The sequence below is a fragment of the Triticum urartu genome, chromosome 4 (assembly GCF_003073215.2).
Source record: "Triticum urartu cultivar G1812 chromosome 4, Tu2.1, whole genome shotgun sequence".
Classification (NCBI taxonomy): domain Eukaryota; kingdom Viridiplantae; phylum Streptophyta; class Magnoliopsida; order Poales; family Poaceae; genus Triticum; species Triticum urartu.
Window position 1 is genome coordinate 481630263 of NC_053025.1, and position 16212 is coordinate 481646474.

Genomic DNA, 16212 nt, shown 5'->3' on the forward strand with positions numbered 1-16212 from the left:
CGAGTCTTTCCGAGAGAAGGAATATCCTTCGTTGACCATGAGAGCTTATGATGGGTTAAGTTGGGACACCCCTGCAGGGTTTAAACTTTCGAAAGCCGTGCCCGCGGTTATGTGGCAGATGGGAATTTGTTAATGTCCAGTTGTAGAGAACTTGACACTTGACTTAATTAAAACGCATCAACCGCGTGTGTAGCTGTGATGGTCTCTTTTTGACGGAGTCTGGGAAGTGAACACGGTTCTTGTGTTGTGGTTGAACATAAGTAGTTTCAGGATCACTTCTTGATCACTTCTAGCTTCTCGACCGCTGTGTTGCTTCTCTTCTCGCTCTTATTTGCGTATGTTAGCCACCATATATGCTTAGTGCTTGCTGCAGCTGTCGGTGTCAAAACCGGCGGATCTCGGGTACGGGGTCCTGAACTGTGCGTCTAAGGTCGATGGTAATAGGAGACAAAGGGACACGATGTTTACCCAGGTTCGGGCCCTCTCTATGGAGGTAATACCGTACGTCCTTCTTGATTGATATTGATGAATATGTGTCGGAGTAAATGACCACGGGTAGCCTAGCCGGCTCCCCCTGGCCCTTCTGAAAAAATTACGAGCCGATCCGGCCCTCAAGAATCCAAGATGTGGGGCTGCCTTCCCCTGGCCGGCTATCTCCCAGGCTGGCTATTGGAAGGCGACCCGACTTTAGCCCTCATGAAGAAAGCCGCGGGAGGGCCGGCTCCGAGAAGCCGGCCGCGAGAAGGCCGACTCCAAGAAGCCAGCTCCCACAAAGCGGTCAAGATCGTACCCTCGAAGTCTGCATCCACATAACGGCGATATGACGGGGCGTGGCTACAGTAAAGCCTGCAACCCCCGAATCCCGAAGCACGCCTGGCACAGTGCGCCGTACGGGTGACCATGACCCGTCCGGCGTGGCACTATAGCCACGTTGACCCTGATGTCATCCATGACGGGCTGCCAGTGTGGCCCACGGGTGGTGGGCCCCTTCAGGCAGAGAGACACCCGAAGGCGGCCAGGCCTCCCCCAGTCGGCGCACGACAGAGCCGGCTCTCCACAGCCGGCTTGCCACCTCCCTCATTAGGGAGACAAGACGCGGTGAGGCTACAGCGATCACCCGCCGGACGGCGGCACTGTAGCCACGCCCACCTCGGCGAAGCCCTCGTCACCAGGATTGAGCAACAGTAACCAGCCACCGACAAGGCCCTGGACGGTGGGGCCTGCCTGTCGACCAAGGAGCCGGCAGCCGGCGGGACCCACCAGCCGGCGGGCCCCAGTAGCCGGCGCAGAAGCCGGCGAGTGTAGACACAGACGGTTGGGCCCCACGCCCAGCCGGATTACCATTGTACCCCCGGGGGGTAGGCCTATATAATCCCCCCGGGACACCCATGCAAAGGGTTGATCCAAGCTAGTTCTAGACACCACATAGAGAGGGGAGGAGGGCTAGCCGTGCTCTACTTCTTCTCCTCACAAAACAGCTCAAGGAGCATCGTGTAGCTACTTGTTCATCTAGCGATCATGCGGATACCCCGCAGAGCAGCAGTAGGGGTGTTATCTCCACGGAGAGCCCCGAAGCTGGGTAAGATTCGCCGGCATGCATGTCTTCGCCTCATCCCGCTTCCAGGCACCGGCGACGTCTTACTGGCTCCCACAATGATAAGCCACCCATTGGCATATGTCGCACCTACCACCCGACATTTGGTGCCCACCTTGGGGCCAGGTGCACCGTCGTCCGGAGACCTGTTCTGGACGGGAACCCTCTTCCTCCCCAGCGAGCGTAGCCAGCCCGGCACGCCCGATGGCGCTTGCCACGACGCGCTGCAAGGCGTCACCAACGTCTGCGCAGCGAGCGGCCTCGCCGATCTCCTTGACAAGACCCTCATCTCCGACGAGCTCGCCTCGGACGGAGGCACCGACCACCTCGTCAATCTCCTCGGCCAGCTCCACGTCTTCGGCGAGCCTGCTGTGGACTTGGAGTCGGTCGGCTCCACCGATCCGATGCTTGTCGACTCCGACACGACCTCACTCGACACTTTCCCCACCGACGTCACGATCTACAACGACCCGCTTCCCCAGGCCGATGGCTGCGACGCTGTCACCACCGAGGTGATGGTCATCGGCCACGGCGACGCTTCCGACCAGAGCGCCCACGACGCCCCGCATGCGGCGGTCCACGACTTGACCATCCCCCTCCCGGCCGATGCCGATGCCGAAGCACTGGAGGCTCGCCGCCTCGCCCTCCTCGTGGAGGGCCGGAAGCTGGCTTCCATGAGACGCCTCACTGAGGCCCACCGGCACGAAGCCGACCGCGCCGCCTTTGGCACGCCGCCCCCAGGCGGGCCCAGCCGGGCCGGCGTTGTCAGGCAGCGCGGCGCTGCCATCGCCGACACGCTAGGAGTCGACCGCCCAGTCTACGCCACTCCACTCGAGAACCTGCGTGCTGCCCAGGCGGCCGTAGACGAGCTAGACAGCCAACGCCCGCGCGGAAAGCCCTCCCCCACGCCGAGATCACGGCGCGACGTCCCGGACGCCGACTGCGGGTAAAACCCGCGCGCGGCGTGAGAAAGAGCCGGCTGCCAGCCGAAGCCGAACCCGAACCCGAATCTCCATCGAGTGAGACGCAGAAGGCCACCCTCGGGCCGTGGAGTGGCGGGGCAACCCGCCTCCGCCTCGGCCCCGTGGGGAGAGATATCCCACCCCGCCGCCCGTTGCGCATCCGACCCTCAGCGTCCGGCTAGGTCGCCGCGAAGGAGTCGGTGAGAACGACGCCCGCCATCGGATCGACCGCCTGGCGCGATCCCTGGAGCTAGAAGAAGAAGACGATGTCGGCCTGCCTTGCTTCGGCCCCCGCATCCACGACGAGCCCTTCCCCAAAGGGTTCTCGCTCCCAAGAGACACGCCCAAGTACAACGGCTCCGTGAAGCCGGAAGATTGGTTGATCGACTACTCCACGGCGGTTAGCATAGCCAACGGCAACAGGCGCGTTGCCGTGAAGTACGTGCCCCTCATGCTGCAGGGCACGGCGCGGACCTGGCTCAACAGCCTCAAGACATACAACATCAACAGCTGGCTAGACTTCACAGAAGCCTTCGTCCGCAACTTCACCAGCACCTACAAGCGGGCTCCCAAGCCCAGACAGCTCTCCTTGTGTGTACAAGGCCCCGCCGAGTCCACTCGCGACTACCTCACGCGTTGGGCCGAGCTCCGCAACTCTTGCGAAGGGGTGCACGAGGTGCAAGCCATAGAATACTTCACTGCCGGGTGCCGAGAAGGCACCCTCCTCAAGCACAAGCTTCTCTGCGATGAGCCGACTACCCTCAACGAGCTTCTGGACATAGCGGACAAGTACGCCACCGCCGACTCCTCAATGAAGACCGAGCTCCGGGTAGACGCGTCCGCGAAAGTACTCAACCCGGCGCCCAAGACGCCGGCTGGGGATTCCGGCCGACGCCCACACCAGAACGACCACAAGCGCAAAGGCCCCGTGCCGCCCTCCACCAGTCGGCAGGTGGCCATAGTCGAAGACGAGCAGCCCGAAGGGCGGCCCACACCCAAGAAGCAGAGGGGCGGCAAGCCGGCTTGGCAGCCGGCCTTCTCCTACAAGCAAACTCTCGATGCCCCATGCAAGTTCCACAGCGGCGCGAAGCCATCCAACCACACAACCCGGAAGTGCCACTGGCTCACCCGAATCTCCAAAGGCGAAGGGCTCGCGCCGCCGTCGCCGCCTGCCGGTCCGCCGCCTCCGGCTCCGCAGCCGCCGACCGCTTGGCCTGCAGTCGGAGCCGTGCACGATGAGTTCCCCGACGAGCATGTCACCTATGTCGTCTTTACAAGCCAGCCCGAAGACCGGCGCGGCAGACGCCGAGAGCACCAGGAGGTCAGCATGGTCGCTGCCAACCCTGCCGAGCACATGCACTGGTCAGAAAAACCTATCAGCTGGAGCCAGGCCGACCACCCAGAGGTGATGCCATCTCCCGGCTCTTATGCGTTGGTTCTGGATGCCACCCTTGCAACGGACAGACGCGCCGCCCGTTTCTCCCGCGTGCTGATAGACGGCGGGAGCAGCATCAACATCCTGTACCGTGACACCCTGGAGAAGCTGAACGTCAAGATGAAGCAACTCATGCCTACTCGGACTGTGTTCCATGGCATCGTACCCGGCCTGTCCTGCGCCCCCATCGGCAAGATCAAGATTGATGTACTCTTTGGGGACAAGGAGCATTTCCGCCGGGAGGCGATCTGGTTTGAAGTGGTGGACCTGGAGAGCCCCTACCATGCATTGCTTGGCTGACCTGCCTTGGCCAGGTTCATGGCTGTTCCCCACTATGCTTACCTCAAGATGAAGATGCCGAGCACCAAAGGCATCATCACCATAGCCGGCGATTACAAGAAATCTTCCGAGTGCGCAGCAGCCAGCAGCCAGCAGCCGGCTGGCCGAGTCCCTTGTGATTGCCGAAGAAAAGAAGATGTTGGACCGAGTCGTGGCCATGGCCGGCAAATAGTCGGCCTTGTCCCCCGATCCCAAGGAGTATGATGCCCAAGGATCTTTCAAGCCGGCCAAGGAGACAAAGAAGATACCTCTTGACCTCGAGCACCCAGAGAGGTTTGCCGTCATCGGGGCAAACCTAAACAGCAAATAGGAAAGCGAGCTCGCCGATTTCCTCCGTGAGAATCGGGACATCTTTGCATGGTCCCCCAAGGACATGCCGGGTGTTCCGAAGGAATTCGCCGAGCACAAGCTACACGTCCGAGAAGACGCAAAACCAGTCAAACAACCCCTCCGCCGACTGTCGGAGGAGAAAAGGAGGATTGTAGGAGAAGAGATAGCCCGGCTTCTGGCAGCCGGCTTCATTATGGAAGTTTTCTTTCCAGAATGGCTCGCCAACCCGGTCCTCGTGCTAAAGAAGAACAACAAGTGGCGCATGTGCATAGACTACACGAGCCTCAACAAGGCCTGCCCCAAAGATCCCTTTGCCCTGCCAAGAATTGATCAAGTGATAGACTCCACGGCCGAATGCGAGCTGTTGAGTTTCTTGGATGCGTACTCAGGATACCACCAGATAAAGTTAGATCCGGCAGACCGCCTGAATTCCGCCTTCATCACGCCATTCGGAGCCTTCTGCTACCTGACTATGACATTCGGCTTGAGAAATGCCGGTGCCACTTTTCAGCGTTGCATGCAGAAGTGCCTCCTCAAGCAGCTCGGCAGAAATGCCCACGTCTACGTAGACTACATTGTGGTGAAGATGGAGAAGCGCGGCACCTTGCTGGAAGACCTCAAGGAAACATTTGAGAACCTACGCCGGTTCCAAATCAAGCTCAACCCCGAGAAATGCGTGTTCGGAGTGCCAGCCGGCCAACTCCTAGGCTTCCTGATTTCCGAACGCGGCATCGAATGCAACCCAGTAAAGATCAAGGCCATTGAGAGAATGGCGATTCCCACCAAACTTTGAGACGTCCAGAAGTTCACCGGATGCTTGGCCTCCCTGAACCGCTTCATCAGCCGGCTCGGAGAGAAAGCTCTCCCCCTCTACCGCCTCATGAAGAAGACCACTCACTTCGAGTGGAATGACCAAGCCGACCAAGCTTTTCACGAGCTAAAGAAGATGCTGGCCACGCCGCCTGTCCTGGCGGCGCCGACTGAGAAAGAGCCCATGCTCCTCTACATTGCCGCAACCAGCCGGGTGGTCAGCACCGTCATCGTAGTCCAACGCCCAGAAGAGGGCCGAGCCCAGCCGGTCCAGAGGCCGGTGTACTATTTGAGCGAGGTGCTGTCTACCTTGAAGTAGAACTACCCGCACTACCAGAAGATGTGCTACGGCGTGTACTTCGCCGCCAAGAAGCTGAAGCCCTACTTCCAAGAGCATCCCATCACGGTCGTATGCACCGCCCCGCTGGCCGAGATCATAGGCAGCCGGGATGCATCCGGCCGGGTGGCGAAATGGGCCATCGAGCTGGCCCTTTACACGATCTTCTACCAGCCTCGCACCGCCATCAAGTCCCAAGCATTGGCTGACTTCCTCGTCGACTGGGCCGAGACCCAGTACCTGCCGCCAGCTCCCGACTCCACTCATTGGCGCATGCACTTCGATGGGTCCAAGATGCGCACCGGCTTGGGAGCCGGCGTCATCCTCACCTCTCCCAAAGGCGACAAGCTCAGATACACGCTGCAAATTCACTTTGCCGCCTCCAACAACGTGGCCGAGTATGAGGCGCTCATACATGGGCTCCGGCTTGCCAAAGAGCTCGGCATTCGCCGGATCCTATGTTATGGCGATTCGGACTTGGTGGTCCAGCAATCATCCGGCGACTGGGATGCCAAGGACGCAAATATGGCAAGCTACCGCTTCCTCGTTCAGCAGATCAATGGGTATTTTGAAGGATGCGAGTTCCTCCACGTACCGCGAGCCGACAACGAGCCAGCTGATGCCCTGGCTCGAATAGGCTCCACTCGGCAAGCAATACCAACCGGTGTCTCTCTACAACGCCTCCTCAAGCCGTCTATCAAGCCGTCTCCAGAATCCGATTCCATCTTCGTGCCGCCTGACCCCGATACAGCCAGGACCGGCTCGAAGAACCAAGAGGGTGACCCGGGGACTTCGATAGTCGGCCAAGGGACATCAGCAGGCGGCTCGGGGACTTCCGTAGTTACGCCCGACCCGGGGACTGCGGTAGTCGGCCTGGAGACCGCACCAACACAGCAGGCGGCGGCCGACTCCAGCATTTCACCACCCAGCCCGCCCGCCCTGGTCGCAGTAGCCGTGTTGACAATAGAAGAAGTCGCAGCTCCATCATGGGCTCAGTCCATCCTCAACTTCCTAATAAACCAAGATCTGCCGGCTGACAAAATAGAGGCAAGACAAGTCCAACGCCGAGCCAGAGCATACACTATCGTCAACAGAGAGCTCGTCAAGCGCAGTGTCACTGGAGTCCTCCAGCGATGCATCGAGCAAGAGAAGGGCATTGCAATCCTCAGAGACATCCACCAAGGAGAATACGGCCACCATGCGGCCTCAAGATCACTCGTCGCCAAAGCTTTCCGCCATGGTTTCTTTTGGCCGACTGCTTTGGATGACGCCAAGGAGTTAGTTAAACATTGCAAAGGGTGCCAACTCTTCAGCTCCAAGAAACACATGCCGGCTTCAGCACTCAAGACCATTCCCCTCACTTGGCCCTTCGCCATTTGGGGACTGGACATGGTGGGCCCATTCAAGACGGCACGTGGCGGCATGACACATCTGCTTGTCGCTATAGACAAATTCACCAAATGGATTGAGGCAAAGCCGATCAAGAAGCTGAATGGGCCGACTACCGTGACATTTATCGCAGAAATAACAACTCGGTACGGCGTGCCACACAACATCATCACCGACAATGGCACGAATTTCGCCAAGGGAGCCTTGGCACGTTTCTGCGCGACGCAAGGCATCCGGTTGGACTTGGCGTCCGTTGCCCACCCGCAGTCAAACGGCCAGGTCGAGCGAGCCAACGACCTCATCCTTTCCGGCATCAAACCCTGACTGGTTGTACCACTGGAGCGTTCGGCCGGTAGTTGGCTCGATGAGCTGCCGGGCGTCCTCTGGAGTCTGCGCACTACCCCAAACAAGTCAACCGGCTTCACTCCTTTCTTCCTCGTGTATGGTGCCGAGGCGGTCATCCCAACTGACATCGAGTTCGACTCGCCTCGGGTAACCATGTACACGGAGGCGGAGGCCAGGAAGCATGATAAGACGGCGTCGACCTGCTGGAAGAAGGCCGGCTGTTAGCCCTCAGCCGGTCCGCCATCTATCAGCAGGACCTGCGCCGCTACCACAGCCGGAAGGTCAAGCCAAGATCCTTCCAAGAGGGCGATCTTGTGCTCCGGCCGATCCAGCGAACAGCCGGCCAGCACAAGCTCTCGGCTCCTTGGGAGGGCCCCTTCGTCATCAGCAGAGCTTTAGGCAACGACTCCTACTACCTGATCGACGTGCAGAAGCCGAAGGCACGAAAGAGAGACGACTCCGGCAAGGAGTCGGAACGACCATGGAACGCCAACCTCCTCCGGAGATTTTACAGTTGAAATGCAGTATGTATCACGCTAACTTTTGTACTAAGTACGAGACAATAGGCCCCCCGAGGAGAGCTCGGGGACTACCATCTTTTATCTATGAATGAAGAATATCATGCTTATGACCTTGTCATCACATTTACTTTTTTCGTCCGGCACCGGGTTCGACTAGTCGGCCCGGGGACTGGCCGCCTAGAGTTATATTAAAAGTCCTACCCGCGGCCAGACAAGTAGTGTGCCGGCACCCAAGCCTTCTCTTGCCAAAAGTCGCAGTTCGAAGAACCGGCTGTCCGGCTGGCAAGAGTTAAAGGCAGGAAAGGACGCCCACACGAAAAACGGCTAGGGACTAACGGACTAATATAACAAAAGCCGGTTTTTCTCCCACCACCGACCGACTACCAGAGTAGCCGGCCGGCCGGCTTCCATTCACCTCGCTTCAATCTAAGAAAGCTCGAGTACTTGCCTTCCCAAAAGGGGAAGGCGGCAAAGGAAACAACCAAAGGATAAAAGGCATACACGAATGGAAACCAAACACGCACACAATCATATTTACACAAAAGACCTTCAAAAGGCCAGCATTCAACATAGTTCGAATACACCCCGAGTGGGTGGAACTGCGCAAGTTTAATAAAAATTGTTCAAAGGATAACAAGCAGGAAAAACAAGGACGGCAGATTAAGCCAGGGGAGCGACTGGCGAATCGGGTAGGTCGGTGGAGACGGCAGTGCCGGCTGGAGGAGTGGCCGGCTGACGAACCTCGGCATGATCACCGCCTCCCGCAGAGGGCGCTCTAGCATGCGCCTCGTTGCTGGAAGCACGGTCAGGCTGAGGCTGGCTGGCCGCTTCACCGGCTGGGTCAACATCTTCGCCTTCCTCTCCTTCGTCGTCTTCGCCTTCATCGCTGGAGGCGATCTCCTCTGCCGAGTCCTCACCCGCTGCCGGGTCCAGCCCGAACCACTCCTCTGGCCGGGCAATGTCGTCGTCATTAATTTCAGGAGCAAAGACGCTGATGTCAGCGCACTCGACGATCGTCGAAGCGCGCTGAGCGATAGCCGGCCGCACCTCCTCCATCTCCTCTCGGCCTCCAGCCGCCAGGTGCGCAGCTGGTCCAGGTTCAGCCCCGGATACCAGGCCCGGACGAACTCCAGCACCCGCCCAGCTCCAAGCCGGGCTGCCGATGCCTTCCAGGCCTCGAAGCGGCCAACCGCAACCTCCAGCCAGTCGGCAGTCCGACTCGGGGTGCGGGGAATCGTCTCACCTGGCCAGAGGGGGGCCAACACCTGCGCCCCAGTGTGCTGGAGGCGGCAGAGCATACGGTGAGCCGGCTGCAGCCGGGCTTGGACCGCCAAGAGTTGCTCCTCAAGCATCCGGCTCGTGTCCGACGCGATTTCAGCCCCCACCTGCCGGCGCGCCTCGCGATGGGCCTCGATGGTTTGGGTGGCGAAGACGGAGTAGCCGGGAAAGTAGTCTGCATAGAGGATAAAAAGCAGCGCAAGTCAGAACACAAATCAGGGATCAAGGGGCAAGCAAGGAGTGAAGAAGGCGGCTTACCATCGATCAGATCCTCGATACGACCGAAGCCCTCGCTCAGCGCCTGCTTCGCCTCAGCCCAGCCCGCCGCTTCGGTCTCGAACTCGGCCTTTAGGGCATCCTCGCTGTCCTGCGCCTTCTTCAGGGCCGCCTTGTGGCTCTCCTCTTGGTCAGCCAACTTCTTGGCCAGGCGGTCATGCTCCAGGACCAAGGCGTTGTACTCGGCTTCCTTGGCGCGAAGGGCGGCCTGGGCCCCGCTGAGCTGCCCCCTCAAGTCGGCATTGGCTCCTGCAAGCATGAAGACAAAGGAAAAATCAATAAGAAAGAAGTCGTCGAGAAAGATCCGACCCGGCTGCTCAGCAGTCGGCCCGAATCTCGGGGACTACACCCAGTGGGTGCGCTGACGCGCCCCCACAGGAGATGAACGAAACCAAGCACGCACTCCGGCTGCTGGTCAGGTCCTCGGTTCTCCGGCCCAGCTCCTGAGCCTGGGAGTTGAAGGCAGCAGCGCGGAGGTTATGATACTCCTAGAAGATCAGACAGGAGGTGAGAATAAGACAGTTGTCAGGACCTAGAAAGTTCCAAGCCGCCTGCGTAGCAGCCGACTCGGAACTCGGGGACTACACCCAGTGGGTGCGCTGACGCGCCCCCATGAGAGAAATCAAAAAGAGCAAAACAACCAAGGCCAGAAGACTCACCCGGATGATGGCCCGCGTCGCGAGGAACTCTTGGGTGTATCGCTGCAGTGAGGCGGCCTGGGCTTGAAGCCGGTTCCGGACCTCCTGGGCCGCCGCGTTCAGCTCGCCCGCCCCCCTGCTGGGAGTCCACTCGGACGTGCTGGCGCTGGCCGCCTCCAGGGCCTCCGCCGTATGGCTGGCGCCTGCAGCTCGGTGTGGCTCCGGTGCGGAGGTGCCTCCCCCTGCGCGCCGGTGCAATGCCGGCTGCACCTCGAGGCCGGCCCCTGCCTCCGGCTTGCCCCCGGTCGGCTGCTCTGGCGCCGCGGCTGATTGGCCGCTTTGGCCCGCTCCAGTCGGCGCCGCCTGCGGCGCCCCCTCCACGAAGATCACGTGGTCCTCCCTCCTCTCCATCACTGGCTTGTCTTGGTCGACCTCCTCCGACGGGGGCACGGGGATGTCGGGGGCCACGGCGCGGAGGGGAACGATGAGCAGCGGAGGCTGGTTGTGCGAGGCCTCCGCCTCCGTCTCCGCGGCTGCCGCCTCCGCTCGGGCCTTGGCCGCCGCGTCGGCCTGCTCCTTCGCCTCCTGGGCGGTCCTTCGCTCCGCCGCCTCCCGCTCCTCCCGCGCCTCCGGCGCGTTCCGCTCCGTGGCCTCCCTAAGGTCAGCGCGGGGATCCACGCGGCGGGAGCCTGAAGACCCTCCAGTCGGCCCGACTACGGAGCCGCCAGGACCCCACTCAAGGGAAAGCGGTGCCCTGTCCGGCGAGCAAAGAAAGGTTTAGAAGAGCTTCAATCGAAAAGAACAACAGAAAATATATATACACAAGACATTCGACGACTTACGCCGAGATCGCCTGCAGCTGTTTCACCGCCTTGCGGAAGTGGGCCGCCTTCACGGCCGCCTCATCCCGCTTGGTCGCCGCCGTAGAAGCCTTGGATTTCTTCGGCCGGCTGCCGAAGAAGGTCGATGCGGCCCGGCGCTTCTGCGCGCCACCACGGGCAGCCGACGCGGCAGACGGGCCCGTGCCTTCATGATCAAGCGCCGGCTGGCGGTGCGGGGCGGCTTCGACCTCGTCGTCGTCCGGCCAGTCCTCGAAGCCGGCCCCGAGCCCCGCGCCTCCGGCCTCGTCGCCTTCCCCCATGATGGCGTCTTCCATGGCGGCCGCTCCCAGGTCCGGATCGTCGGCGTCGTCCACCGTGCGGTCGGGGAGGAGTTGACGCTCTACCCCTGCGGCCCCGGCTGTCGGCGGAAGAAGAGGGTTCTGCTAAAGGCAAACCAACTGATCAAAGGTCGGCTATCATGAGGCCGGCTACAAAAAGGAAGAAAAGAAGAAAAACTTACGGCAGGCGGAGGGTTGGCGCGAGAATACGGCTCCTTGCCGTATCGCCAGTCCTCGGCGAGCTTGCAGTTGGAGATGTAGTTCACCATGTAAGACACCTCTGCATGAGGCATCTCCCTGGTGCTCAGCCGGCATGGGTCGAAGCAGCCGCTCATCTGGCAAATCATGTGAGGCCGGCCTTGGAGCGGGAGTACCCGACGCTCCACGAAGGCGGCCACCAAGTTGGCTCCAGTCAGGCCCTCCAACTGGATCATCACCCGGAGCCGGGAGACGGCTGCGTTCCCGGCCTGAGACAGCGACCTGGCCCGGTAGCTCCATGAAGGTTGCCTCCCAGCCGGCGGGCCGGCTACGTAAGCCGGCAGGTTGATGTAGTCGCCTTGCGGGGCGACGTTCCTCACGTAAAAGTAGGACTTCTGCCAGAGCTTCACCGACCGGATCAGCGGGATGGGCGGGAACGAATTGTTCTCGCTCGCCCGCCTCATGGCAATGAAGGCTCCGCAGGGGGCGGGCACGCCCGCGACGACGGTGCTGAGCTTGCTCTGGAAGAATTCCCCCCAGAGCTCGAGCGTGGGGAGAACCCCAAGAAAGCCCTCGCACAGGGTGACGAAAGCCGACAACAGCATCACCGCGTTGGGCGTGAGGTGATGCGGCCGGAGGTGGTAGAATTCAAGGAAGGCTCGAAGGAATCCGCTCACCGGGAGGCCGAAGCCGCGCAGGCAGTGCGAGCGGAAGATCACCCGCTCGCCCTCCTCCGGTGCCGGCGAAATCTCCCTCGCCGGCGCTTGACGAACCCGCACGAAGTTCTCGCCCGGCAGGCACCGCGTCCGATGGAGGAACTCGACGTGGGCCTCGTGGACATTGGAGCCATCCCATGAGCTCGACAACGCCATGGGAGCGACACGGCGAGGAGCAAGACGATGCGACGGCGGAGACGTGCACGACCCCGCTACGGCGGGACCGAGGGAGCCGAGAGGTCCGACGGCGGAACGGCACGGCAATGGGTTGCTGCGGCGGCGGAAGGAAGAAGAAGGAAGGTGAGAAGGGGCGGAGCGAGGGAGAGCGTGTGAGCCTCTGCCGCTCCCCCTCCTCCCCCTACTTATAGACCCGCGCTGCGGAGCCGAGAAGGCGTGGCATGGGGGAACGTGGGGATCAACTGCGCCAACTCCCCCACGTCCTGCGATTACTGCGCCCTGATGGCGTAATAAAACCATCGCGGGAAGGCGAGCGGTCCGTGTGGGCCACAGAAGATCCGCGCTCGGGCCGAGGCCTGGGAGTGGCGGGCCCGGGCCTGTGGCGGCGTCCCGTCGCGCGCGTGCGTTGGCAGGATTTCCTTGCCACGTGGCCCGCATGAAGGGCGCGGTCAGCTCGCAGGCCGACCCGTGTTCCTGCCTACGAGGAACGGGGCTTTCCGAAGGCGGCGTGCACAAGCAAAGCCGGCCCCTCAGGATAGGAAGCTGACCAAGCTTCTCGTCCCTTTGTCTGCCTCGAAGCTCGATCAGCTTCGGGGACTACTGTCGGAGTAAATGACCACGGGTAGCCTAGCCGGCTCCCCCTGGCCCTTCTGAAAAAATTACGAGCCGATCCGGCCCTCAAGAATCCAAGACGTGGGGCGGCCTTCCCCTTGCCGGCTGTATCCCAGGCCGGCTATCAGAAGGCGACCCGACTTTAGCGCTCATGAAGAAAGCCGCGGGAGGGCCGGCTCCGAGAAGCCGGCCGCAAGAAGGCCGACTCCAAGAAGCCGGCTCTCACAAAGCGGTCAAGATCGTACCCTCGAAGTCTGCATCCACATAACGGCGATATGACGGGGCGTGGCTACAGTAAAGCCTGCCACCCCCGAATCCCGGAGCACGCCTGGCACAGTGCGCCGTACGGGTGACCATGACCCGTCCGGCGCGGCACTGTTGCCACGTTGACCCTGATGTCATCCATGATGCGCTGCCAGTGTGGCCCACGGGCGGTGGGCCCCTTCAGGCAGAGAGACACCCGAAGGCGGCCAGGCCTCCCCCAGTCGGCCCATGACAGAGCCGGCTCTCCACAGCCGGCTTGCCACCTCCCTCGAAGGAGACGCCCCATTAAGGAGACAAGACGCGGTGAGGCTACAGCGATCACCCGCCGGACGGCGGCACTGTAGCCACGCCCACCTTGGCGAAGCCCTCGTCACCAGGATTGAGCAACAGTAACCAGCCACCGACAAGGCCCTGGACGGTGGGGCCTGCCTGTCGACCAAGGAGCCGGCAGCCGGCGGGCCCCAGCAGCCGGCGCAGAAGCCGGCGAGTGTAGACACAGACGGTTGGGCCCCACGCCCAGCCGGATTACCATTGTACCCCCGGGGGGTAGGCCTATATAAACCCCCCAGGACACCCATGCAAAGGGTTGATCCAAGCTAGTTCTAGACACCACATAGAGAGGGGAGGAGGGCTAGCCGTGCTCTACATCTTCTCCTCACAGAACAGCTCAAGGAGCATCGTGTAGCTACTTGTTCATCTAGCGATCATGCGGAGACCCCGCAGAGCAGCAGTAGGGGTGTTATCTCCACGGAGAGCCCCGTAGCTGGGTAAGATTCGCCGGTGTGCATGTCTTCGCCTCATCCCGCTTCCAGGCACCGGCGACGTCTTACTGGCTCCCACAATGATAAGCCACCCGTTAGCATATGTCGCACCTACCACCCGACAATATGAGTGTTACAAGAGTTGATCTACCTCGAGATCGTAATGACTAAACCCTAGAGGTCTAGCTTGTGTGGCTATGATAATGAGTGTCCTATTCGGACTAAGTCCTCCGGTTTATATAGACACCGGGAGGATCTAGGGTTACACAAGGTCGGTCACAATGAAGGGAATCTACATATCCGGTCATCAAGCTTGCCTTCCATGCCAAGGAGAGTCCCATCCGGACTCGGGTGCAGTCTTCGATCTTCGTATCTTCACAACCCATCAGTCTGGCCCATGGCTAACAGGCCAGATGTCCGAGGACCCCTTAATTCAGGACTCCCTCAGTAGCCCCTGAACCTGGCTTCAATGACAAGGTATCCGACGCGTAGTGCTGTCTTCGGCATTGCAAGATGGGTTCCTCCTTCTGAACTCTAGAATAGTCTTCGGACGAATTGATTGTGTCCGGACTGTAATACACACCACACACAACCGTAGAGAGAGTATAATAATACACGAGTCCAATCCACTGACAACTTTTACAACATGACATCACGTCCATCCGGTCATAATTTTGAACCATTTTTTGCCTGCCGCTACATGTTTCGAGATGCGGTTGCCATTGGCACGTCTTGTCGAAGCAGAGATCGTGTCCCCTTATTACGGGATTTGTCGTGGGTTTGTCACGACAGATGTCCTTGTGAAAGGACTTAGTCGTGGAGCCATCGCTACGGGTTAGCTTAAAGGGGTTAAACCGGACAAGGGGACACGGGGAATTTTATACTAGTTCGGACCCTTCAAGGAAGGTAAAAGCCTACATCTAGTTGTGATTGGTATTGCTAGGGTTTCGAAGGCCAGGGAGCAAATCCGCTTTGTCTGGCTCTCAAGTTGTTGTTCGTCCCTAAACCGCTGCCGGGTCGTCCCTTTATATACATAGGTTGACGCCTACCGAGTTACAGAGTCCCGAAGCTAGATCATAAACGTGTCCGGTTCGGTCTCTATCCTTCCTATCATACAATACAAGTTACATGACCAGGTCGGTTTGTATCTACAGGCTTTAACCCGCCTTTGGGCCTTGGGCCTCCGTAAAGCGCCATCATCCTTGCATCTTCATGGGCTTCTAATCTTCAAGGAGTTAACCCGGCTACTCCTGGACGGTTTACATCCAGTAGTAATATCCCCAACATTAGGCCCCAGACTGGTTTGAACTTGTTCATGTCAATCTTCAACACTTAGAAAAATTCCTCCCTCATATCTTCACCTTGATCTTGTAAACCGCCATGACGTCATACTTCACTATTATGACAAACCGCCCTGACGTCATCTATCCGTTGATGCTGAAGATTACCTTCATTTAATGTGTATTCAGTCACTGAGGCAACACCTTTATTAATTTATCCATTTTTGAGCTCCTTGATTCCCGCACTTGTCGTTTTATCGCTTCGCCTTATAAATAGGGGCAGCGAACCCCTTTCTTTTCTTTCCGCTACCCCTTCATCCCTTCTTCTTCCTCGTGACGTTTCCGCACCTGAGCACCGCCGCCATCGTCGAGCCTCGCCTCTGCTTCACCGTCGGCCGCTGTATCGACCTGCTCGTACCAGAGTTCCGCAGCACGCCTCCGCTACTTCCGCGGCCGTAGTAAGTCCTTTCCCCCTTCCTTTCTAGATCCATTAGGGTTTCCTTGCTCTTCGCGGTTCTTGAAGTTCATCGGAGCTTTCGGTGCTGTTCTTCCTTGGCCTGTAGATGAACACTTCGCACTTGATGTATCCCTTGCTGTAGCTAATCTTTTGTTACTACCGCAAACCCTTATGCGCAAAAACTGATCTAGTCCTTCATAAGTTGTTTCAGGTCTCACCCTTTTAGGTCAAATTATTTTTGCTGTTCTGTCTTACCTTAGATCCGAAATTTTCATATATCTCTGTGAAATCTATTTCTCCTCACGCCAACATAAGCGGTTTAACTTTGTATAAG